We start from the raw sequence: 27,643 nt of genomic DNA on the forward strand, positions 1-27,643 counted from the left end.
CGCGGGTGGGGCTTTGATCAACTTGGATCAGAGTAAAGCCTTCGATAGGGTCGACCATCGGTACCTGGCAGCTGTCCTCAAGGCAGCCGGCTTCGGTCCAGTTTTCCGCGGGTGGATCGCTGCTTTATACAGCAACATCTGCTCGGTGATACGGGTGAACGGTCACCTTTCGGAACCGTTCGACATCTCGCGTTCGGTCCGCCAAGGATGCCCTCTCTCCTCCCTCTTGTACATTTTGACTCTCGAGCCATACTGCGCAAGTTGGAGGCTTTGATGGGCATCCCGCGCGATCTAGGAGGCGGAAACAGCGTGTCTGCTTATGCCGACGACGTCACCGTGGTGGTGTCGAGCCACAGGCACATTGGCCTGATTGGCGAGACGCTAAACCAGTACGAAGCGGTGACAGGGGCAAAGATTAACGCGGAAAAGTCTGTGGGCTTGCAACTCGGCACCTGGAGAGGCAAGCCCATGCCGTCCAACAGCGTCGTAGGGCGCTGGACAGACGGACCCGTTAAACTGCTCGGGGTCTGGTTCGGTCCGGACCTCCAGGTGGATAAGAACTGGGAAGAGGTGACGAGCAGGGTGGCACGTCTCACCCAGAAATGGGCCGAGAGGAAGCTGTCCCTGAAAGGTCGAGCGGAGGTGGCGAATGCGTACATCGCATCCGTCATCTATTACCGCTTGACCGTCGTCCCTTGTCCCGACCGCTGGTTGGCCAAGCTGGTACGCCTACTCTTCGACTTTTTGTGGAAGGGTCAGGTGCCACTGGTCAGGCGATCCATCTGCTGTCAACGACCGCTGAACGGAGGCCTTGGAATGCCGTGGTTGCTGTTGCGCAGACATGCGCTCAGGCTGCGGCATCTCAAGCGCTTCCTAGACGGTGAACAGGTGTGGTCGTCTTTTGTCAGACGCGATTTTCCGCAGCTCGTCTCTTTGACGGAGCTGCAGACCTGGATCAAACGTAGACCGAGAAAGGGCGCTTGGCACCTCGAGTGCCGTCAAGCCCTCTCCGCCCTCCGCCAGGCGGGCAATGCGGTCGGTTACAGCTCCACTCTAGCGTTCTATAGAGGGTTAGTGGAGGAAAAATGCGACGACGTTCTCGGGGAAACTCTAGGCGTTGAAGACGACGAACTGAGCAGTCTGTTCGGGATGACTTTCGGGCCGGGGCCGATGGATAATTTCCAGAGGTCTCTCGCCTGGCAGTGCTACCGAGGGGCTCTGCCTGTTCGAGATAAACTCTACCGGCACGGAAGTGCCGTCAGCCGGGCCTGCCCGAGGTGTTGCCAGGACGACGAAACCGTTCTGCACGCACTCGTCCAGTGCCCGAGTATTGCTGAAATATGGGTTTATGTCGAACAGCTACTGTCACGTGTAGGACGGATCCGACTATCGGCCGAATCCATAGTGAAGATTGCCCCGCCGACCTCCTTTAACAGGAGGGCGAGGCCGTTTTCTTGTGCCTTGTGGCTGTGGCGAAAGAAGTCGTGTGGTGGACTCGTTTGAAAGGGCTAAAGTCAGACACTTTCCTCTTTGGTCAAGGCCTCATCAACTTTTTCAAGTTTCACTTGAAAAGGAAGATGAGGTTAGAGAGGAAAGTGCTGTCCGATAGCAAGTTTTATGAAAGGTGGGTGAATTGTGCGAGACTGGCCTGTATAAATGGACCAGTTCTCAGGTTTCGCCTGTGATTTCAAAGAAAAAGGTAATGTAAAAGGAGAAGAAAGGGGACTCTCTACACCCCTTTTTTTTGACCAGGCTCCCGTTGGCTTTTGTAGGGTTTTTTCCACCGGGAACATTTCGAGACGTCTCCCCCTTTTGGGAGTTTTTCATTGTTTTAATAATCATTGCTTTAAAATTTTTTACACGGATTTTTAACAAACGGACAAAACCCTTTGTAACCTTTCGTCCTGTCTTGTCCCTTTATGTAATCATGCGTGTCAGCCCTTGTGGCCAATAAAAAAGAATATTAAAGTTGCCTGTAATTAATTACAAAGGTCATACACACACACACACACACACACACACACACACATACATACATACATACATACATACATACATACATACATACATACATATATATATATATATACACACACACACACACACACACATACACGAGGAGGCGCAATGGCCTAGTGGTTAGGGCAGCGGACTCGCGGTCGTAGGATCGCGGTTTCGATTCCCAGACCGGGCGTTGTGAGTGTTTATTGAGCGAAAACACATAAAGCTCCACGAGGCTCCGGCAGGGGGTGGTGGCGATCCCTGCTGTACTCTTTCGCCACAACTTTCTCTCACACTTCCTTCTGTTGGCCTGCTCGCTTAGCCAGCGGGGTGGCGTCATTTGAAGGCTAAAACAATGCGAAGCGCATTGTGACCAGCGATGTGTAACAACATCTGATGGCCTGGTCGGTCACGGTGCCGTGATATATATACACACATGCTTATATAGATGGGTACACGTACACACACACACACATACACAATGTAATGACCTGTCAGTGGGATCAACAAAAATGTACTTCGTTCACTAAAAGTAAAAGTAAAGTTTAATATACATTGGATTTAAATGCGAGTTACTATTAATTTCATGTTTTTGAAAATACAATGGCCGGACAAGCCTGTATAGAGACTGTGTCTGAATAATTGCACGGATATAGAAGGTACATGCTTGAAGAAGACAGTAAGCCACCAGAACCAGAACGTGGACTAGAACCAATCGGTAGAATAGAATCCATTCCTATGAATTTATTTCGATTTTATCTTGTCTATTCCTGAAGAATAGAAGACATAGTCGATATAAGTGAGATTTAATTACACACAAGCACACAAGCACACATACACACACACACACACACACACACAACTTCGTATGTATATATATATCTCACTCTCTCTTTCTCTCTCTTTCCAGATGGTTACGCCACCTCCTAGAAATAGCAATCTAATCTCCCTCAAATTATATATCAGCAAAGAGAAAATTACGCTGGCTAAAGTAACCTCAAATAATGCCACAAAGAATTCTGTCTAATGTTTTAACGATTCTACAGATCCGCTATCTTCATAAAATTCCAACAGAAAGAAATGAAAAACAATCACAATCACAATTACTGTCTTGGAAAAAGGAAGGAATACGATACATTAAACAAAGATTCCATCAATTATGAAAATTTGGTCACATGAAGTTGCTCAAAACTGTTATATATATTTTTTTGATTCCTAACAATAATTAGGGAAATCACACTTGATCATTGATCAAATTCGATCCTAGAAAAATTGCGAAGCTTTGGTGAAAATAAGAAACAAAAGCAACAAAAAACAAAGGTTATAAAAGATGTTTAGCTTCTAATTCATTAATTTCCAGCGTCGGTAAAATATGTTTGATCTCTCTTCTGCCATTTCCCTTTCCCCATTGCTGTCATTGTCTACTACAAGGCTACTCCTTTCATCTGTGGCTCTCTCACTCTCTCTCTCTCTCTCTCTCTCTGTTTCTCTTTACTTTTCTTATCTCTTGCTTTGTCTATCATGCTAACTTAGTCTGTCTTTCACAGTCCTATCATTTGCTTTGTTTACCAACCAGTCTGCCTGTCTTTTGCTGTACTATCTTTTGCTTTGTCTATCATTCTGTCATTGTCTGTCTCTATCTGCGTGTCTGTGGCTGTCAATCTGTCTGTGTGTCTGTTTGACTGTCAGTCCGTCTGTTTCTCTCTTTGTCTTATCTCGTGGCTTGGTTAATCAATCTATCTGTCATTCGCTCACTTTGTTTTTCTCTATCTAATATTGTCAAAATACGAAGCCAATCCTGGGTCCTACACGCATACACACACAACCACTCATTCACAAACACACAAATGCACAGACACATTCACGCATCAACATATACACAAACATGCACGTACACTCAGTAGCGTACTGGGATCGATGTAATCGAGCTGGCCCACCTTCGAAATTGCTGGCCATGTATCAAAATTCGAAACAAATATGATATTGTAATGTCTTCAATTCCTAAAATAAGATAATTATGCAGATTCCCTTTGCATCATTATCTTTGACAGTTCAGCTCTTCATCCCGAAGAATACTTTGCAATTTAATTGTAACGTATTGCAATCTGCTGTTACCGTCAATTTATTATCGATACATCAACCACAAATTTTATTTTACATCAGAACTGAAAAACAAAGAGTTAATGCATTACTTCTCACCATTACCAAATCAAGACACTATGCGCAGGTCATTCAATGACATTACAACAAACTTTTCGAGAAAGTATTTAGATGTAAGTCTCAATATAGCGTGACCCGTCAGTTCTAGAATACTTTTACCATAGGGTTTGACATACCCTTTTATATCCTTTTAAAGCTTATTATTATCAGCATAGTAATTGTAAAGTGTTTGCGTGAGTAGAAATACACACATACACACACACATGTCTGTATGTATATTCGTATATTCGTATATATGAAAGAAAGAATGTATATGTATTTATAATGTATAAAAGAATTACAGTATGTATTATTTTTTTAATGTTCTCGTATTGTAAAAATGCTTAAATTATTGTAACATTCAATTTCGAGCTCTTAGCTGCAAGTGGTGGTGACAAAATTAATTAGTTGTTAAAGATAACATATGTAGCAATTTTAATATTGCTCTTGGCTACTGGTTCATTACTACATTATTTAAATTAAGGTAATTTTCTTTTTAGCTTCGATATAATCTACACAAATAACTTTTCCACTAAAAGTTGAAGAAAGGTCAGCGATACCAAAAACTGTTAAAGAAGTAAATAATAATTCTATAGAAATTGTACTATTTCTCGAACAAATCGAATCATGGTATAATCATGGCGGAATAGCACTCTGACTGTAGAGCTTATTAAATTAGTATTAATCTAATAATTGCCGTATTATGTAAAGGTAATTTTCGCCGAAAATCTTTCAGCTTTGACTAAATTTATCATCTTAAAATATCCAAACGATTCAGCTGATTAATATTTTAGATTTAGAATTTCCTTCGATAAATATTTAAAGCATTCTCTTGAGATGGAAGTGAAAAACAAAATAAACAAAGCAAGACCAAAACAAAATGGTGTAATTCTTTTTTAAAGCATGCATACTTAATACAAACAGAAACTTAGCGCCATTTGCAAATTAATATAACCGCCGCTACTTTTATAGAATTTGTCCATAAATAAAGTATGCGGAATACAATAATCCACTACCGCTATTGCTGCAGTCATCATTACCGCTATTAATATCATTTCTACTATAGATACAAGGTCTGGATTTTTGCGGGGGAGGAGGACAATCGATTACATCGACCCCAGTACGTGACTGGTATTTAATTTATTGACCTCGAAAAGATAAAAGACAAAGTCGACCTTGGCGGAATTTGAACTCAGAACGTAGCGACAGAAGAAATACCTATTTGTTTTCTACCCACAAGGGGCTAAACACAGAGAGGACAAACGGATTAAATCGATTATATCGACCCCAGTGCGTAAATGGTACTTATTTAATCGACCCCGAAAGGATGAAAGGCAAAGTCGACCTCGGCGGAATTTGAACTGAGAACGTAGTGGTAGATGAATTACCGCTAAGCATTTCGCCCGGCGTGCTAACGTTTCTGCCAGCTCGCCTACTTATAAATACTATTAATATCAAAATGCATTTAAGCACCTTGGTGTAGATAAATAAAGTGATAAGACAGGCCGCCGAACTAAACACTACAATATTCAGTTTCTCCATCATTCACATTCTGTATTGAATTCACATTTGGATATATTTTCCCTTTCTTTCCAACACCCCTAGAAACTGATAAATGAATAACAATATCCTCATCATTTTATAACCGCTTTCCGAGCTGGCATGGGTAGGATGGTTCGACAGGACCAGCCACTTTATAGAATTTACTGAATGCAATTTTTGTTGCATCAGCCCTATAGAGGTTGGTCTGCCACCAGCAAGACTAAACAGCTCATTCAGTCACCGTGTTGCCGCTTTTGGAATTGATCATCAAACACTTAGAGGATACTCTGTGCTTTTCGTGACACCAGCATTGATGGAGTCACCTTGTATCTTGCAAAGCGAAAGAGAGGACTACTTGATGGAAAGAAACATATTTATACTAGATATATTTGGTTGAATATACCTGCTCTGTATAAATAGTTTTCTGGAGCTTAGTTAAAGCAAATCTAGGACAATATTCAAAAACCTTCAAAGTTTATTTTAGTGTTGTGTCTCAATAATATAATCTTTACATCTGAAAACATACCAAATTTGTAAATTAAATACTAAAAATGCATCATGCTATGGTCGAGTTAAAGTGATCGATAGACAGAAAAATTGTTAAAATGTTTGACAAATGACCAGAAGTAATTGTTTCTGTAAATTAAAGGTTTGAGTCTACCCGAAATAATCTTACCATTTTTATTAAAGTTGTATATGTTTGTATATGTAAGGTTATCCTCAGCTCAGCCTGCACGTATGTGTAGATGTATGGTTAACCTCGTCAGAGTCTGCTCATGTGTGCAGATGTATGGCTAATCTTGATGGCTGTTGGTCCTAAGAATCAGTATTATATCGTCCAGTATTTGAATCAAACAGGTCGAAAGGCAGAAATATGCCTTTCGGTATTTGTTCAAGCTCTTTTCAATTTAAATTCTATGAATTGAATTTTGTCTTTCATAATTCCTTGTTACATGAATAAAGCATCAAGCTAACTGCTCACTGCCTATTTTCCTTGTCTCTGTATCTCTTTCTCTTTTTCTCAAAATCAGCTACATAACTCTGTGTAAGGGTCATGGGGGTGGAGTTAACTCACAGTATCTTTCATCCATGGTATGAAGGAAGTTTGTGTCCTTTTCTAATCCGTCAAAACCACAGAATATTCCTAGAGCTAGGAACGAGAAGTGGAGAAAAAGGGATAGATTCGTGTGTGAGTGTGTGTGTGTGTGACCTGATTCCAGTTTAAGTACATTAAATATTAATTTGATGTTCTTTAATTACTTTCCGTTTTTCTGTAATCATTCATTTATTTCTGTAATTTACAGAATCAATGTGCGTACAAGTTCTTGTTTTAAAATTCTGTCCAGGCGTAGGAGTGGCTGTGTGGTAAGTAGCTTGCTTACGAACCACATGGTTCTGAGTCCAGTCCCACTGCGTAGCACCTTGAGCAAGTGTCTTCTACTATAGCCTCTGGCCGACCAAAGCTTTGTGAGTGTATTTGGTAGAGAGAAACTGAAAAAAGCCCGTCGTATGTATGTATATATATATAAGTGTGTGTGTGTATGTGTATATGTTAGTGTGTCTGTATTCCTCCCACCAACATCGCTTGACAACAGATGGGGGTGTGTTTACGTCCCCGTAACTTAGCGGTTCGGTGAAAAAGACCGATATAATAAGTATCAGGTTTACAAAGAATAAGTCCTGGGTTCGATTTGCTCGACTAAAGGCGGTGCTCCAGCATGGCCACAGTCAAATGACTAAAACAAGTAAAAGAGTATACCTACAGTACTCCGTCCTTTGCTTTCCTTCTTTTTTTTTCTTTAACAAACTTCTTTGTTTATACTATATGTTTTTATAATTTTGACGTAAACATTGATGCATGAGGATGGGACCATGTGGCAAATAAAGAATTATTGGTTTTAGTCTTATTACAAGACTTCGAGCCGGCAGAATCGTTAGCACACCACATATACTGCTTCGTGGCAGCTCGTTCGTCTTTACATTTTCGAGTTCAAATTCCACCGAAGTCGACTTTGCTTTTCATCCTTTCGGGCCTGATAAAATAAGCATCAATCGAGCACTTGTGTTGATGTATTTCACTAACGCCCTGCCCTGAAATGTCAGACCTTGCGCCTACATGCGATAAAATAAGTACGAATTGAAAAAGAGGGGCAATGTGACCGACCAGACCATCCCTCAAAAATTTCAGACTTTGTAATTGTAGCAGAAATAATAATAATAATAATAATCATGATAATAATAATAATAATAATAATAGCAATAATAATAATAATAATAATAATAATAATAATAATAATAATAATAATAATAATGATAAGAAGAAGAAGAAGAAGAAGAATGATAATAATAATAATCATATTAAAAATAATGATGAAAATAATAAGAATGATAATGATGATAAAATAATAATAATATTATCATTATTATTATTATTATTATTATTATTATTATTATTATTATTATTATTATTAATATTATTAATATTATTATTATTATTATTATTAATATTATTAATATTATTATTATTATTATTGTTATTAGTAGTAGTAGTAGTAGTAATAGTAGTATCATCATCATCATCATCATCATGATCAACATCATCATCGCCATTTTCTTGTTTTGTATGTTCCAATAATCACGGTCGATTGATCTCAATATTCCAGAAATTCTAATGATATCTCCTAATCGCATTAAAATATGCTTAATGAAACGTCAGATGAATTTTTATTAATATGTAACATCTTTAATTCTTCTGGACGTGCAACTGATACAGATGTTTTCCGTGGTTTTATGTATGTTTTTAAACGATGCCGAGTACATGTGTACGAACTGGAATATCAGTGACAAGCGAGGATTACTGATGAAAGAAAGAAAATAAAGAAACGAACAAACAAGGCTTTGAGGAGAGTATTTCATTTGGTATATCATCCTCCGTGGAAACGCATACATGAACACGTAGCTTTCATTTCATAACATACATGCACAAAGATACACACACATATATATACTTATATATGTGTGTGTATCTGTACGTGTGCGTGTAGATATGTATAACTATATATATATATATATATATAAGCAAGCGTCTTACCACACAGCCACTCCTACGCCTATAGGTCAATGAACCTATATATATATATTATATATATATATATATATATATATATATATATATATATATATATATATATATATATATACTCTTTACTTGCTTCAGTCATTTGACTGCGGCAATGCTGGAGCACCGCCTTTAGTCGAGTAAATCGACCCCAGGACTTATTCTTTGTCAGCCTAGTACTTATTCTATCGGTCGCTTTTGCCGAACCGCTAAGTTACGGGGACGTAAACACACCTGCATCGGTTGTCAAGCGATGTTGGGGAGACAAACACAGACACACAAACATACACACATACATATACATATATATATATATACATATATACGACGGGCTTCTTTCAGTTTCCACTCACAAGGCTTTGGTCGGCCCGAGGCTATACTAGAAGACACTTGCCCAAGGTGGGAGGCAGTGGGACTGAACTCGGAAGCATGTGGTTCATAAGCAAGCGACTTACCACACAGCCACTCCTACGCCTATAGGTCAATGAACCTATATATATAAAGTATGTACGTGTGTGTATGTTTATGTATAGTTATCTGGTTTTCTTCAGCCACTATGAAAACAACATTGACGTAATGTTGTATACCAAAGAAAAAAAAACTGAAAATGAAAAAGGAAGATATTTATGAACACACCCCAACTAATCCTAGTTGTTGGATACGACGTTGCTGAAGACAGTAGCAATATTCCATGCTTTCCAGTATGGTTTGCTTTCCTCTTGCCAATCAAACAAGGAACCACTTCAGTGCCCTGAGCATGTTCGTAACCAACTCGTATCTCTAACTGTGCATGCGTCTATTATGAAACCAAACATAGCCACACACACACACAGAGTCGAGAAAGCGTATAAGTGCCCAGCACTAAGCTACTGCGGCTTTGATGCTGGCTCACTGGAAATCCTATATTCTGGTTTGTTTGGACAACTGCTTACAAATTTGATCTGGCATTCTGGTTTTTTGTAAACTGATGAGATTATAAAATGCTTGCACAAACAACGAAGTCTGAGAGATGACCTACTAGCCAAGATTCTGTATATCACACCTCTACTTTCTGGAACGGTGATGACAACGATAAACCATGTGGTCAAATTTGTTTCAAATTTACGTGGGCTCTCGTCTGGTTCAACTACATGGTATCTTGAGAATATAATTCTTCTATAGTTTCGGTTTGATTAATATGTAAATGAAATTGATAAAGAGTAAACTCTACTGAATACCATTGTATATGTGAGTATGTATGTTTATATCCAGCTTTATGTGTAAAGCCGTTTGAAAACATGTTTTTTCTTATGTCACGCAACTCAGTAATACGAGTAATAAAGATAAGTAAAAATAAACTCAACACATAAAAAAAAGAAAACCGGGATTGAAGTGATTGACTAAAGCCAGCTCAATAATAATAATGATAATAATAAAAATAAAAGTAACAGTCTATAGCAGTGTGTGATAGTGTATATACATGTTAAATGTTCTCGAATGTTTTAATCGAAACTTCTCAATACAAGAAAAGAATACACATGAGACATGAGAAAATAAAGGTTCTGTTGATCAAAAACTCTCTTCCGCAAATTTTCACATCAGATACTCATACAGCAATGGCTTAAAAAAAACTAGAACAAAATCGTCCTGCAATATTTAAAAGTTATTTGGACTCAGTGTTAGATTTAACAATGTATATCTTAGTTTTGTGCCTCGTAATCCGCACAGGCTTCAAAATAATTAAAAGGTGTACATGCTTTTAGTTAATATGAAGCATTCTGGTACAATACTTTAACGAGAAACCAAGAAACTTTATGTAGTTATACAGTTTATGGTTTCACCAAGTATAAAATCCGGCTCTACCTACAATCAATTTATCTACCATTGTAGTTCAAGATCCCTGCCACTGATTGGGGTTTTAACAATGCTCATCCTTAGATTTATCCATCGTCCCGCATTTTGTCAAAAATAAGAGAGAATAAAATAGTAAATTATCTTAAACAAATTATGTTCTTCCATCCACTATGTACTCTTTCATTAGATATTAGCGAGGACAAGTGCCCACTAAGTTAAATTATAATGGAAATTACTAAAGGAGGAAACCTATATGATGGAATTATGCGGTGTCTTGGCGCATCGTCAATCATGTTGCCGCTCACTGATAACACAATATCCTTCACATATACAACCGAGGAATATATTTTGAAAATAGTATTTAAAATATAAATATTTTATTTGGTTTAAAAGTTAATTTCTTAGTAAAATTGTGACCTCTCTCGTATTCCTGGTCCCAGACCTGCCAAACACTCTTACGATAATTGCCGGTCCCAACTGAGTGCTCAACGCCCCCAAGAGAAAGCTATCGTGTAAGCTACAAATCAATAATGTTAGTTCCCCAATAAACCATCGGTGAAAAGATTCAATCATGACATAATAGCCCCCAAAATTTGTTATTCCAGATATTGGAGATGATAATTAAACGGAAACAAACATTAAAAAAGCTAGGTTCCAGGACATATTGCAAAGACAAGACGCAAGACAGAAAGAGTTAAACCCAGAAAGTGGGGTGCCAATGTAACGATACTCACCATTACACACACACATGTATATATATATATTATATATATATATATATATATATATATATATATATATACATCGTGGCACCACCCTCGGTTACGACGACGAGGGTTCCAGTCGATCCGATCAACGGAACACCCTGCTTAAGAAATTAATGTGCAAGTGCACTTCAGAGACACGTGTACCCTTAAAGTAGTTCTCGGGGACTTTCAGCGTGACACAGTGTGTGTCAAGGCTGGCCCTTTGAAATACAGGTACAACAGAAACAGGAAGAAAGAGTGAGAGAAAGTTGTGGGGAAAGAGTACAGCAAGTTTCGCCACCACCCCTTGCCGGAGCCTCGTGGGGGTTTAGGTGCTTTCGCTCAAAAAACATTCACAGCGCCCGGTATGGGAATCGAAACTGTGATCCTACGACCGCGTGTCCGCTGGGCCATTGCGCCTTCACATATATATATATATATATATATATATATATAATATTATATATATATATATTATATATATATATATATATATATTAACAATTGAGGATAAAATCTTTAAAAGAAATTATCAGTAGTTAGCGTGAAAAACCTCGTAAATGCATATTCTGCATTAAATGCGAAATCACAGGTGATATGTAACTGAATTCTTTTTTAAAATGATTTGCTTTGAAGTTTTGCATTCGGTAAAATTTAGTTTATTTTAGTAGTTTTGACCGCATTGGTCCCTCTTAGCGTGTGGTATCTACGAATAGTAGTACCCTCAATATAATATATATATATATATATATATATATATATATATATAACAGAGAGAGAGAGAGAGAGAGAGAGAGAGAGAGAGAGAGAGAGAGAGAGAGAGATGGAGTGACGGAGAGAATGCATTTGAGAACCAATATATAGATTTATATGTGCTCGGGTGTTTGTTAGTTAAGGTTAAAGAAGAGAAAAGCTTACCTAAATTCTGTCACGTGTTCAAAGTTTCCTCGACAACGTTAACGGCTAATCCCCGGTAAAAAATCCTTGATTATGATAACAAGTCTTCTAGAGACTTGATATAATGGCTCAAGAGAATGGCTTAATAATGCAGAAGCTAGTTAAATATATTTGAGATTATATGAAGGTTGAAAGCTATGGGTATAACACATAGGCGTTTCACCACAATCTCTGATAGAGTATGAGTGGCGGGCAGAGATTTAGTGGAAAAAAATTGGAGTAATGTACTGAAATGATTTGATCTCCGATTTCTTAATAGTGCTGGTGTTGCTGGTTGTGTAGCGGCGGTTAGCTTCAGCAACAGCAGCAGAAACAACGGCAACAGCAGCAGCAACTGTATTAGCAACAGCAGCAGCGTCGAAAAGTGTAATGTACGTTAGCTGACCACCAGAATGCGTACTGAGGTAGAATTATCCACAAGAGGACCTCGCTGAGGAGTAAAGGAATTACTTAGTCCGGGTACACAGATTCCAGGTATATGTACCAGATCTGTAAAGAGAAAAAAAAAGAAGAGAAAAGAGTGGTAATTAATATTTAACAAACATGGCGGTTTAATAAGCTAATCATCTGGCAAAAATATGAATTAACGTGTTCATGAATTAGATTAATAAAAACAAAAAGCTATTTATTAAAAGAGGCAAAAGAATTAAAAACACAAAATTGAATAAAAGAGCATTAGACAAGTTAAAATATCGTTTTTAATTCTTTCATTCTAATTTTGGCACAAGGTCAGCGATTTGGAAGGCGGGCAAAATTGATCGCATCGACCTAGTCCTCGATTAGTACTTTACTTTATCGACTACGAAAGAAGGAAAGGCAAGGATTAGGACTCAGAACGTAAAGTGTTGGAAAAACAGAAAGACAGAGAATTAGACCAAAAGCAAAAGAAAATTAAGATTGATACACACATATACACACACACATCTCTCTCTCTATTTATCTATCTATCTATCTATCTATCTATCTATCTATCTATCTATCTATCTATCTATCTATCTATCTATCTATCTATCTATAAATATAAATATAAATATATAATATATATATATATATATTGATATATGTAAGATCACCAGCCCTCTTCCACACGCACATGCAAACTCTCTTATACACGCACACGTGCACCTTCATTTTGGGATCACCACTACTTTATTATCTCCCCTTCTCCCTTCTCGCTAGCCACTACACATTTTATATTTTCTCTCCTTGTTTCTTTCTGTGGAAGAGCGTAGGCTCAAAACGTTAAAGACTTTTTCACTTCCCGAGCGTTATACTAATACATCTGTTTGTTGTCTACATCAAGTGCCGAAAATGAGCTTTCTTATCTTCCAATTTAAAGGGTTACAGAATTAATACAGGTTATAGGAATATAAACCTTCTTCCACGAAAAGATAGCTTAAACTGTGTTCTAAATGGAGGTGTAGTCAAATCCTATTTTATGGGCTCAACCATGTTCTAAAATAAGTCGAAAGGTAAGCTACTATAAATCGGCACGAACTTTCCGGACAACCCAATATTTACACACACGCGCGCGCTTACGTATATATGTATGGCTGGATTATAGATTAAAAAGATATACATTTGAAAGGAGTATGTGATATGTTTCACAGATTATATATAAGATATAGCTAAATTCTTGACCAATGCTCTTTAACCTTTCTCTTTTCTGTATTTGCACCCTTTAATAGTTCACCTACGCGGAATCCACCCACACATGATGAGAAAAAAGTAGTCTTGTATAAAGTACAATCTGTTACATAACGCTAACAGCTTTAACATTAAAAAGATCTGCAAGATGAAGATGGAAAGCGAGCGAAATAGCAGCAGCAGCAGCGGCAACAACAACAACAACAACAACAACCATAACAACAACAACAACAATCGCCTTGTGTGAATAATGCTAAAGAATTTTTGAACTGAGATAATGTTTGCTCATAGGAATATCCAAATTTCGTGCAGAAATCGTCACACACTCCTGTGGTTCATAGATTTCCCAAGAACCTCTGACCTTGATTAAGCATACACCTATATGTATGTATGTATGTATGTATGTATGTATGTATGTATGTATGTATGTATGTATGTATGTATGTATGTATATTTCCACGGAGGTCGACTTTCCCTTTCACCCTTTCGGGGTCGATTAGATAAGTACCAGTTATGCACTGAGGTCGATGTAATCGACTTAACCCCGTTGCCTGTTATACCAATATTTGTCTCTTCATACATACATACATACATATGTAACATACCGCATAAATTCCCTCTATGTTTAGCCCCCTGTGGGTCATGACAATATATATATATATATTTATATATAAGTATGTATATTCATATATATGTGTGTGTGTGTGTGTGTGCGCGTGTGTGTGTGTGTGTGTGTGTGTGTATACACATAAACTTCAGAACTATTAATATGTAACTGAATTCGAACTTTTACCCCTTGCTTTACATTTGACAACCCCACCGTACAAAATAAAGAGAGAAAGAGAGTGAGAGGGAGAGAGTGTGAGAGAGAGAGTGAGAGAGAGTGAGTGAGAGAAGCGGATTTCTATATGTTAGAAAACAGTTGTATATGATAGTAAAAAGTTATAACTCATTTTTAATTTCGGAATTAAAGTACAAAGTTCGTTCGTAATCCTCTTGCCAATTATAAACAACCTTCGGTTGTTGGTCAAAGATAGGGCATCACTGCAATTTATAATAATTCTACAACACAGCTTGATATTAGTTTTAACGTTACTAAGCAAACCCTCACCCGTTTCAATGAGTTTCGTCGGTGAAAAACTTTTAAACGGTAGACATATGAAAGAATAAACGGTGTTAAATTATTCCAATCAAAAACTGTAAGTAAATTATGGTCTCAACCCAACAAAAGCAAAATTTACCTTTAATTTATTGCACTAGCTTCCAATCGATAATGTCGACAAAAATTACTTTCTGCTGTGAAATATATTACTTGTCTCAGGTTAATTTGTGTCTGGCCCCGAATTAATAATGTCAAGGTACTTCTGAATAGTAATGTTATATAGATAAACGACAAGGGTGTTCATTTAAATATATTACGTTACCATAGATATTATTAATCTCATGTCTTTTTTCTGTTTTGCTCAATTAACTTCCAGAATATTCTCTTTCTTAAATGAAGTGTCTAATATTAAAGAAGCTCTTCTTTTATGAATTTCATTTTCGTCTTTGTGAAGCAATGTCAGAACAGTTAATTGGAATCTTAATTGAAGTAATATTTATGTTTTAAAACTATTTGCTACTTGGATAAGTTCCACCACTTTAACAACTTATATGACCTAGAGAAAAGCCTCTTATAATACATCGTTACCATAGAAGAGCCTTGGTTAGAGGGACTGGAAAAAAAGACGATAACATTGGGATTAGATATAGATTTGCCGAGAGTGGTGTAAAGACAGAATTCTAAGGCTAAATCAAGTTCCCTAGCCAGTGTGATCAAGAGAAAAACCTCTTATAATGCATCGTTACCATAGAAGAGCCTTGGTTAGAGGGACTGGAAAAAAAGACGATAACATTGGGATTAGATATAGATTTGCTGAGAGTGGTGTAAAGACAGAATTCTAAGGCTAAATCAAGTTCCTTAGTCAGTGTGATCAAGAGAAAAACCTCTTATAATGCATCGTTACCATAGAAGAGCCTTGGTTAGAGGGACTGGAAAAAAAGACGATAACATTGGGATTAGATATAGATTTGCCGAGAGTGGTGTAAAGACAGAATTCTAAGGCTAAATCAAGTTCCTTAGCCAGTGTGATCAAGAGAAAAACCTCTTAAAATACATTCTTATTACAGAAGAGGCTAGTTCAGTGGGACTGCAAAAATATACGATAACATCGGGATAAGGCGTAGATTTTCGGAGAGTCGTATAAAAACAGAATCCGAAGGCTAAATCAAGTTCCCTAGTTATTAAATAAGAGCCTAATTCATTGGAACTGAAAAAATACCATATTGTTAGGATTAGATGTAAATTTGCGGAGAATGGTATAAAGATAGAATCTGAAGGCTAAATCAAGTTCCCTATTTAGTGTCAACCCCTTTTAAAATAAATATAATTGTGAGATAGAACTATACCACCAGGTAACTGGGTGCCGTCTCCGACTAATAGGCAATGAATATTTAATGTAATAGATGTGCGGGTATTCAATTCAATTTTTATTGGCTCAAAAAGCAAAAGCAAGGCCATGTAGGGGGACAGGGAGTTATGTACAGGGAGGGTGGTCATACAAAGAGTTCAGGCTATTTTTGGTCAAGAGAGACTTTGAACCGAGCGGTCGTCGGTATTCTGAAAATACCCCATGGAGTGATGACCGTGGCCTGTATAGTTACCGGTTGCCCTTTGGCAAGGTATAGCACCCGTTTAAACACAGAGATTCGGAAAATACATGGGACTGCAGCATAGTGGATTGGGAAGAGGTAGCGAAGAGCTCAACTAAACCAACGGTGCTTGTTACATTGATGCTGAGCGGAGGAATCCTAGACGATCAACGGTCAGGATCAAGAAACTATCAAGAGAGTAACTGCAACGCATCAATAAGGCCGGCGTCTACGGTTGGGTAATTAGCTAATGAAAGATTCGCTGACTGAAGCTCCCAATTCAAATTCATAATAATGGAATTGGATGGCAGCAGAGAGCCATGAGAATCTACGAAAGCAGCGTGACCGAAGAAGTTTTAATATCAAATATGGCGACAAATGTCTGTGTAATTTCGATTCCCCATTCAGAATGTGGTAGAATTTTTCCGATCATTAATACATATTTTGTATCATTCAAATGGTGTAAATATTCTTTTTCCAACTGTCTTCCAACAAGTGGAATAAGTTTGCCCTAAGAAAAGCCGCAAACATACAATCGCAAAGTCCCATTCATTTCTTATATAATTTTGTAGAGCTGTCTGTTTATGAAATTACTCCGTATTGCAATATATTCGCCTAAGCTAAATTCCACAACCCAATAATGATTATCTATGAAAGAAAGAAAGGAAAAATACTAGACTTCATTCATTGCTTTATGCATCTTCTTTCGCAATCATCGAGGTGTGTGTCAGAAGCAATTATTACGTTATATAACAGAAGTGTATTACAATACTAAAAACTTAACTTGTTTCCTATCAAATACGAACTTTTCCAGACACTTCTTCAAAGTGAGCCAACAAAAGAGTTTCTAAGCGGTTGATCGTCCTGCTAGAAATAGTGATCAAATTTCCTTTAAACCAAATTGCATCGTGTTAAAAAAAAAGCTGCAACACTCTGAATGATATAGCTATAGTTATACAATGTTTGGTAAAGAAAATAAACAGCCAAGAGAGTTGCTTTTGATCATAACCTAATCTGAGAAAAAAAAAAGTGCCTATGAAGTCGTTTCAACTGCGCGAATAACAGTTAAATCACTTTTACAAAAGACGCAACACATTTCAATAAAAAAAAAAAATGAAAATAAAACACTCGCGGCAAAACACCACTGATCTTATGATTGGGTTGTGCTGAACAGAAGCAGCAACAAGAACAACAGGAATAATCTTCTATCGAAGTAAAATTGCGAGGGTTACTAACACTCTATCCAGATCTGAGAGTAAGTTACAAAATTGAACGATAGTAAATACAGTAATAAACAGGTCTCCATCAGTTTCCACGAACAGTGCTCGATTGATCGGTTACGCTAATTCATTGAGCAGGAATGTGCCTACCTCTATTCCAGGCGGAATCTTTGCGAATCGGTGTGTGGCAAGGCCAACCCTTTGAATCCCTCGTAATATATATATATATATTGTTCCTGGCTCATTAGGGCCGGTTTCCCGGTTTCCTTGGCGTATAGGTTCCCCATCTGGACAGGACGTCGATCCGTCGCAGGTGAGCTGCAAGATGCAGGAGGAAAGAGCGAGAGAAAGTTGTGGCGAATGAGTCAGCAGAGGTTCGCCATTACCTTCTGCCGGAGCCGCGTGGAGCTTAGGTGTTTCGCTCATAAACGCACACATTGCCCGGTCTGAGATTCGAACCCGCGATCCCTCGACCGCGAGTCTGCTGCACTAACCACTAGACCTCCGCCATAATATATATATATATGCATAAATATCCGACAAGCTCCTTTATTTCTTGCAGCTCATTTTCATTCACAAGGGCAGAATCGATCTGTAATATTAATAAAAGATACGCAGTGATATCTTACTTATGACCCAGTAAGTAAGAACCGAACTTCTTACTCTTTTGTCGTGTAATTTCCACAGATGGATGGTAGTGGTATAATATCAAGGTAAGTATATTTTAGAACTCGGTGTTCTTTAAACAACAGAAGTGTTTGTGTGTGTATGTGATGAGAAAGAGATAGAGAAAAAGTGAGACAGAATATGGGAAAGGGAGAGAAAGAGAAGGAGAGAGGGAGAGAGAGGAGAGAGAGGAGAGAGAGGAGAGAGAGAGACTTGCAAGAGATTGAACTCAGCTCACATTTCTGACGAAACTTTCGGCATTTTATTTTATTTCTGAGTGTCAACGAAGGAGCTTCTACGTCGTCGAAAGACCCGCTGAAAATAGTAATATATCGCACGACACAAACTGAAACATTTTGAAATAGGAAAAACCACGAGATAATATTGTCATGGAAACCTTAACGAAAAATATAAAAATATAAACAGCTGGATGCTCACGGCCGGAACGGCTGTTATCATCGTTTGGTTGGATTTTAAAATTTCCACGAATTGTGGTCCTTGGTTAAGCTAACTCTTTTGTTATACATAGCAACCTCACTCAAATAACACCCTAACTTTTATTTTACTTTTCAATAACAAAAAGCGATTATGAAATGACAACCCGAATACTCAAACTTCGGAATGGTAATAACTAGAATACCTATTTTTTACTACCCACAAGGGGCTAAACACAGAGAGGACAAACAAGGATAGACAAACGGATTAAGTCGATTACATCGACCCCAATGCGTAACTGGTACTCAATTTATCGACCCCGAAAGGATGAAAAGCAAAGTCGACCTCGGCGGAATTTGAACTCAGAACGTAACAGCAGATGAAATACCTATTTCTTTACTACCCTCAAGGGGCTAAACACAGAGAGTACAAACAAGGATAGACAAACGGATTAAGTCGATTATATCGACCCCAGTGCGTAACTGGTACTTAATTTATCGCCTCCGAAAGGATAAAAGGCAAAGTCGACCTCGGCGGAATTTGAACTCAGAACGTAACAGCAGATGAAATACCTATTTCTTTATTACCCACAAGGGGCTAAACACAGAGGGGACAAACAAGGACAGACATAGGTATTAAGTCGATTACATCGACCCTAGTGCGTAACTGGTACTTAATGTATCGACCCTGAAAGGATGAAAGGCAAAGTCGACCTCGGCGGAATTTGAACTCACAACGTAACGACAGACGAAATACCGCTACGCATTTCGCCCGGCGTGCTAACGTTTCTGCCAGCTCGCCGCCAATAACTACAATACCTTAGATAAGCTAACCCAATGGTTAAACAACAGCAACCACACAAAGAATAACGGCAACTATATTGTGTTGCTTTTATCATTGCTGAAAATACGTTAAATGATACAATCGTCTGTTAATAATTTACAGCAAGGCTGGCTGCACCATTTAATAGTCCATTGTCTTAGCTATCAACAGTATACAGCTACTACGAAGTGGGAATCCTTCAATCGGCCGTTCGAAGACGCTATCTTTTCAGCCATCTGTGAATATTATTGACCTAGCTCTACAAGTTAAATTGAAAAGGCTTTATCATACTAAAGCAGTTAGGTGACTTTCTGAATGGAATGTTGAGTGACCGGAATTAACAACTTGAAGTAACTGTTTCCTTCCAATACCGCATTTTGGATTCGTGTCCTACAATGTTTCATATCACATATTTCAGCCTTTTATATGTTCATATTTTTGAGTAAAAAGAAAATGGAGTTAATGAATGCATGCCCGCATTCAAACATACATCATATACATAGATACATACACCCATCGCAAACACATGTAGTGATCTTAGGCTAGTAAGTCCAAAGTAAACATCGCTCTTACGAGTAAAATTATTATATATATATATATGTGTGTGTGTGTGTGTGTGTTTACATCACTGGTGTGTTTACGTCACTGTAACTTAGCGGTTCGGCAAAGATGAACGAAAGAATAAGTACGAGGCTTATTGTACCCTGGCCTACTCTAACCAGCCGAAATTGCGAGGATAATCTGGTGCTTGACTGAAGATAGAAAGCTTCGAATGACCCGTCCTTGTTTTTTTTTTGTATCGTCCATCTAGATGTTTTGTTGTCCCTTTTTGTATCATCTAGTTGTCCGGATGTTTTGCGTTCTTGTCCCATTTTGTAGTTTATATATATATATATATATAATATATATATATATATATATATATATATATATATATATAATATATATATATATACATATATATATATATATATATATTATATATATATATATATATATATGTAGGCAGCAAATGATAGTCATGGTGACGGGGTATCTACTTTAAAGATAAAAACATTCAGCTCTTGGCATCTGGAAATCAGGGATCAAAAGATATGTGGTAATATGTTAGATCTAATTTGTTGCGTAGCTGAACACCACTAACAAGCCTCTGGGTCCCTGCAGCAGAATCCATTCGGCAGCAAGTTATACAACCAGACCCTCACCCTAGGTATAACTTTCCCTCTCACTTCCTTTCTCCCTCTTCTTTCTTCTTCTCATTCCTCTCTTTCTTCACCCTTCCTCTTTATCCTCTTTCTTCCTCTCTCTCTTCACCAGTCTCAGCGGCATGGAAAAGTGTCATAGCTACTGTTTTCTTCACTGACTAAGTCAGTCTCTCTTTCTCTCTCGCTTTATCTGTCTCTCTATCTCTCTCGCTCATACACACACAAATGCAATTATTACGATGACAATAGGCATTCGATTTTAATGCTGAAATTAAAATATAAATCAAAATAGGAAAGGAAAAGAATTAAATCCTTTGTCAGCATGAGCACAACTCGTATCGACGATTTTTGCATTTTCATTGTGAGAGACCGTGAAAAATCAAATTTAAGATAAAACTGAATATTGATAACGTATCAATATCTAAAAGTCATAACGGTATAGAGCCGCAGATGTGATATATGTTATTAATCGAACACAAATCAACCACAGGTGAAATTCAGCTATTATTGTCGTTGTATCGATCAGCAGAGTGAAGAAAGTAATCCTTGTTTATGTGAAAGGAAATTTTACGAAATTATTGTAAGGATATAAATATATATTAAACTATAGAAAACGAAAATATCTGGAAAGAAACAACCGAGAAAGAGAGAGAGAGGGGGGAGGGAGAGAGAGAAAAAGAAAATATATATTTTATATTTCTACTGTTGTGAATATAAATGAAACTGCTATTACAGTAAACATGCGCAATAAATTTGAAATCCTGAAAAAAAATTTTAATACGGAAGTCTGTATGTATGTGTGTGTATTCGCGGGATTTTCTTTTTTATGTATGTATGTGTGTATGAATGTATGTATGTATGTATGTATTTCGGAGATGTACATGTTTGGCAAGTGAATAGAAGTGAGAGCGCGTGAAACGAAACCAATTGCAGTGTGGAAGACACATTTGAGCCATACAAAAACTGTTAAATTCAATCATTAAATTTCTGTCAAAATTTTCATTGCGCTGTCTGTGACCTGTCCACTGACACTGTTCCATTGTATGTAAGTATATATGCATGTATGTATGTATGTATGTATGTATGTATGTATGTATGTATGTATGTATGTATGTATGTATGTATGTATGTACGTATGTATGTATGTAGGTATACTCTCTCTTTTACTCTTTTACTTGCTTTAGTCATTCGACTGAGGCCACACTGGAGCACCGCCTTCTAGTCGAACAAATCGATCCCAGGACCTATTCTTTGGAAGCCTAATACTTATTCTATCGGTCTCTTTTGCCAAAACGCTAAGCTACAGGGAAGTAAACACACCAACATCGGTTGTCAAGCGATGGTGGGGAACAATCACACAAACACACGCACACATATACGACAGGCTTCTTTCAGTTTCCGTCTGCCAAGTCCACTCACAAGGCTTTGGTCAGCCCGAGGCCTTAGTAGAAGGCAATGCACAACATCTAATGCAAATATTTTCTGGTATAGCCCTGGGTCGACCAAAACTTGTGAATAGATTTAGCGAATGCAAGTCGAAAGAAGGCTGTCATATACATACATAAATACATACATACATACATACATATATATGTACACACGCACATAGGGCTTCTCTCTGTCTGTGTTTACCAAATCCACTCCCATGTTTTGGGCCAATCCGAAGTGGATTTGATAAACACTTACCTGAGATGTATATATGTGTGTGTGTGTGTGTGTATTTGTGTGTGAGTGTGTGTGTGTATGCGTGCGTGTGTGCATGTGTATGTATATGTATCTGTATATATATTTGTATATATTTATATATACATAAGTATATGTATATGTATATGTATATGTGTGTGTAATTGTTTTCTTCCCTCCACCGTTTGACAACCGGTGTTGGTTTGATTCCCTCCCCCACAACTTAGCGGTTCGGCTAAAAGTGAACTGCAGAATAAGTAATAGGTTTAAAAATAGGTACTGCGGTCAATTTGTTCGACTAAACCATCAAAAGCGGTGCCACAGCATGGCCGTATTCCACAGACTGAAACGAGTAAAAGAGGAAAGATAAAAGATAATTGAATAGCGAAATCCTCTCTATGAAAAGATAAGAAAAACGATGCAGAACTATATTTATAACAAGAATAAACTACGATATGGTCATATCATGGTTATTGGTTTCATAGATATTCTTCAGTATAACCTGGAGCCATCGCGACTTAATATAATGCAGTGCACAAAGCAAGACTGAATAGAAAATAAAATATATTATTTGGCAGTATTACAATGTTATATAAGAGTTCTACAACTATGGAAGGTCTACTATGACAACATTACAAAGTAAAATTAACACAGAAAACACACGTAAAAGGCGTGTGTTTTCTGTGTTAATTTTGCTTTGTAATGTTGTCATAGTAGACCTTCCATAGATGTAGAACTCTTATATAAGGCTCGTCGCCTTATCTCATCATATATCATTATGAGGAAATAAGGCGACGAGCTGGTAGAATCTTTCGCACGCCAGGCAAAATGCTTAGCGGCATTTCGTCCCTCTTTACGCTCTTAGGTCAATTTCTGCCGAGTTCGACATTGGATTCGATAAAACAAGTATCAGTTAATCACCAGGGTCGATGTAATCGACATACCCCTCTCCTGAAACTGCTGATCTTGTGCCAAAAGCATATCTATACAGATATGTGTACAGGGGGCGTAGTGTATTTGAGGGCATACCTTTCTTGGGTCATTGCTGAATTTTTTGCTAACTCTGTATAATCTGTTTTAAAAAAATGATAATGGTAGACCCTCAGCTTACTCAAGAAATGAAGAGGCATGGTGTTATTATGGTTATAAAGGCTGAGCATAGCGATGCCAGATCTTTTGTCTACAAAGGAGTTAGAAACTGAAGATGGAAATGTATCACTAGTATCAAAGTATAAAAAGCATCCTAAACGTTCTGAAATCACCACATTTGAATTTATCCACCAAGTTTAACAGAGCATTGATTACAATCCCAGAAAGTCCATGAGGTCAGATGCAAAAGATTTCCCTCTGTCAGAAGGAAATGTTGTCCACGAAGACAACAAATATAAGTTTTAAATGATGAGGAAAGGTGAGTTTGTGAGAAAAGCAAAGGAAAATCATTACATCAGATCTCAAAGGTTCTTAAACAAACTGAAGAATCCAGCAGAGATTGATTTCCTTTGGTTTTTCTCAAACGAGAAAAATTTTGACCAAGATCAAAAAGTTAATTGAAGAAATGACAGATGTTATGTGCAGACCCTTCTCAAGTTCCAAGAGTTATGCATACAACTGCAACTGTCATGGTTTTAGGGGTTGTCAGCAATGAAGGACATGTGATGCCTCCTTACTTCTTTCCACAAGGCTTTAGAATTAACTCTGCCGCCTACATTTAGGTCCTGGAAACAATTGTTAAGCCCTGAATAGACAGTGCATGTAAATGAAAGGCCATATGTGTTTCAGTAAGACTCTGCAATATCACACATGGCTCTAGTAATACAGGAATAAATGGATGAAAGTTTTCATGATCACATAAACCCTAACCTTTCGCCTCCTAATTTGCCAGATCTATTGGACTATTACGTGTGAAACGTTGTTGAGAGAGAGAGGTCAATGAACACATCCATAACACTAAAGATTCTTTGAATGCAGCCATAGTCAGAGTAATGTCCAAAATGAACCAGGACTATTTGATTCGAGCATGTAGATGATTTAAATCTCATATAGACGCTGTTGTTGAAGCTGAAGGTGGCGTTATTGAATAACATTATAGAAAAGAAGGTTTATTTTTATTCACATAGCATTTTTTGATAAATAAAGTTATTAACTGTTGTTATATATCTGTTTTTGTATAAACATAAATCTGTCCTCAAATATCTTACGCACCCTGGTAATATCAGCCGTGATATATATATATATATATATATATATATATATATATATATATATATATATATATATGTATGTATGTATGTATGTATATATATATATATACATATATATACATACATACATTTATATATATATATATATACATACATACATATATGTATATATGTATGTATGTATGTATATTTATCTATTTAGATAAACATATATATATATTTATATACACATACATTCATACATATATGTATATATACATGTATATATATATAAATATACATACGTGCACGCGCAGACACATAAACATATATAAAGATAGGATGGGGAGGAAGGTGTGTGTAGGCTGTGTGTGTGTGTTTGTGTGTGCAAAGATGCTAGAACAGCAAAACGGTTGGTTAGAGGAAGCTGAGGCAAGTGAACTAGGTGAAATGATTAAAATACCTTGACTAAAATACTAGAAGTTTAATCGAGAAAATAAATTAGCTCTAACATTTTTCAAGTAGATAGCATTTTTAATTAAATAGAAAACCACACCACCACCACCACCAACACCAACAACAACAACAGTAACACCAGCAACAATAACAAAAACATCACTAGCTACAACGCAATCAAGAACAAACAACAGAAGCGCCAACGACAAGTCACGAAGTGAAACACTTTGAGAGGAAGTACTTAAATCTGTGTGTGTGGTAAGAAAAATGGACGTGAAGCCTAACAGGAACTAGCGAAGTTATTTATAGAATAAACTCCATTCATATCGCTTAAATATATGTGTGTGTGTTTGTGTAAAAACTTTATCGTCACTAGTTATGACTGAGGGTGTCGAAAAACCTATATTACAAGAAATAAGAGTTACAAAAATTAATGCTGAAATATATATATATATATATATATATATATATATATATATATATATATATATATATATATATATACACTGACAGGGGAGATAACCGTCTATATTGTGCCTAAAATGCTAAGTCATCAGCATTACAGTAAATTCTTCCTACTTTTCTTAACGTTAAACTAATCATTTTGATCGTGAACAAATAATACCGATTATCCATAGCGTATTGTTGATTGTTTTTGTTCTTTCGCCCTTTTTCATCTCTCTCTCGTTCCCTCCGCTGTCTGTCTATCTATCTGTCTCTATCTATCCATCTTTCACTTCATCATTTATGTAAAGACCCATTATTGCTTGCACACCTGAACAGTCACACTCGTATATATTCATGTATGGGTGTGCTTATATATATATATATATATATATATATATATATATATATATATATATATATATATATTATATATATACATCAGCCGAAATTGCGAGGATGATGCAGTTCTTGACTGAAGATAAAAGGCTTCGTATGACGCGCGCCTGTGTGTTTCTGATTGTTCGCGTTTAAGGGCGCGTATTTTTGTGCCTTTGCACTAATAATGAAATATATATTTATTCAGATGTGATTCTCTCGTCAAATTAAGTAGTTATATTTTCTTCATAATTGTAGTAATTAAAATTTCCTTAATTGCTCCGAAATCTATTTTCGTCAGTCCAGACCACACGCCACTTAACTGTTTAATGTGTATTTCGTTTTAAAGGAAATAATTCTAAGAATGGTACGGAAGTTGAGTAAATTGTTGTTTATGAATGATTAAATGGAGAAAGATTACAAACAACAACATACCGTTCTTCAAATTTAGTCATTGAATATAGCGAAAGACCAGGCTATATTATGTGTCTGTAATCTGTATAAATGTATATATGTAGTTGAGTATGTATGCGTGTAGACATAGAAAAATTCTTTAACGTATCATTAATTATAAGTTACAATTGTTTAGGTACAACCTCTAAGAGGCACTTCATTAGACTTGCATCAAAGGTGTATTGTCACATTGTGCGTCCTTCAGGTCGAATGCTTCCCTGGAAATACCTTAACTTCACCCCCACCCGACATTATATATATATATTATATATATATATATATATCGTTTCTGGATTTGGTTTGCAAGATTCTTTATGTGAGTTTGTGTGTTGAAGCACATTCTGTTGTGTCTGGGGAGAGTCATTCCCTTTTAGTGCCTTATAATTTAACTCACCTACCGGTAAAATTTCCACTTATTTCTTTTTTATTTTTCTAAAATTTTCGTTGCGTCTTTTGAGTCAAAACTACTGAAACAGTTGCAAGACGCAACGAAAATTTTAGAAAAATCGAAGATACGACGACGAGGGTCCCAGCTGATACGATCAACGGAAAAGCTTGCTCGTGAAATTAACGTGCAAGTGGCTGAGCACTCCACAGACACGTGTACCCTTAAAGTAGTTTTCAAGGAGATTCAGCATGACACAGAGTGTGCCAAGGCTGGCCCTTTTGAAATACAGGTACTACTCATTTTTGCCAGCTAAGTAGACTGGAGCAACGTGAAATAAAGTGTCTTGCTCAAGGACACAACGTGTCGCCGGGAATCGAACTCACAATCTTACGATCATGAGCCGAATGCCCCTAACCCCTAATCCACGCGCCCTCACAATTTGGACAATAAAAGTATATAAAATTTGGACAATAAAAGTATTTAAAATACCATACAAAATAAATTCTTGATTTACGGAAATTATTAAGTTATATTTGCAACCGATTCCGAATGCGTAGGGGGTGAAAAGTATACATACAT

General features: G+C 37.1%; 1 long non-coding RNA gene across 1 annotated transcript in view; it reads right to left on the minus strand.

Annotated features, from left to right (window-relative positions):
• The window catches only part of LOC118764192, a 164,273-nt gene that overhangs the window by 72,176 nt on the left and 64,454 nt on the right, over positions 1-27,643 (minus strand). The window contains exon 2 of the long non-coding RNA XR_004999979.1: positions 12,358-12,885. This is a non-coding gene — a long non-coding RNA (uncharacterized LOC118764192). The remainder of the gene's footprint in view (positions 1-12,357; positions 12,886-27,643) is intronic.

The sequence above is a fragment of the Octopus sinensis genome, linkage group LG7 (genome assembly GCF_006345805.1).
Source record: "Octopus sinensis linkage group LG7, ASM634580v1, whole genome shotgun sequence".
In the NCBI taxonomy this organism is placed as follows: Eukaryota; Metazoa; Mollusca; class Cephalopoda; order Octopoda; family Octopodidae; genus Octopus; species Octopus sinensis.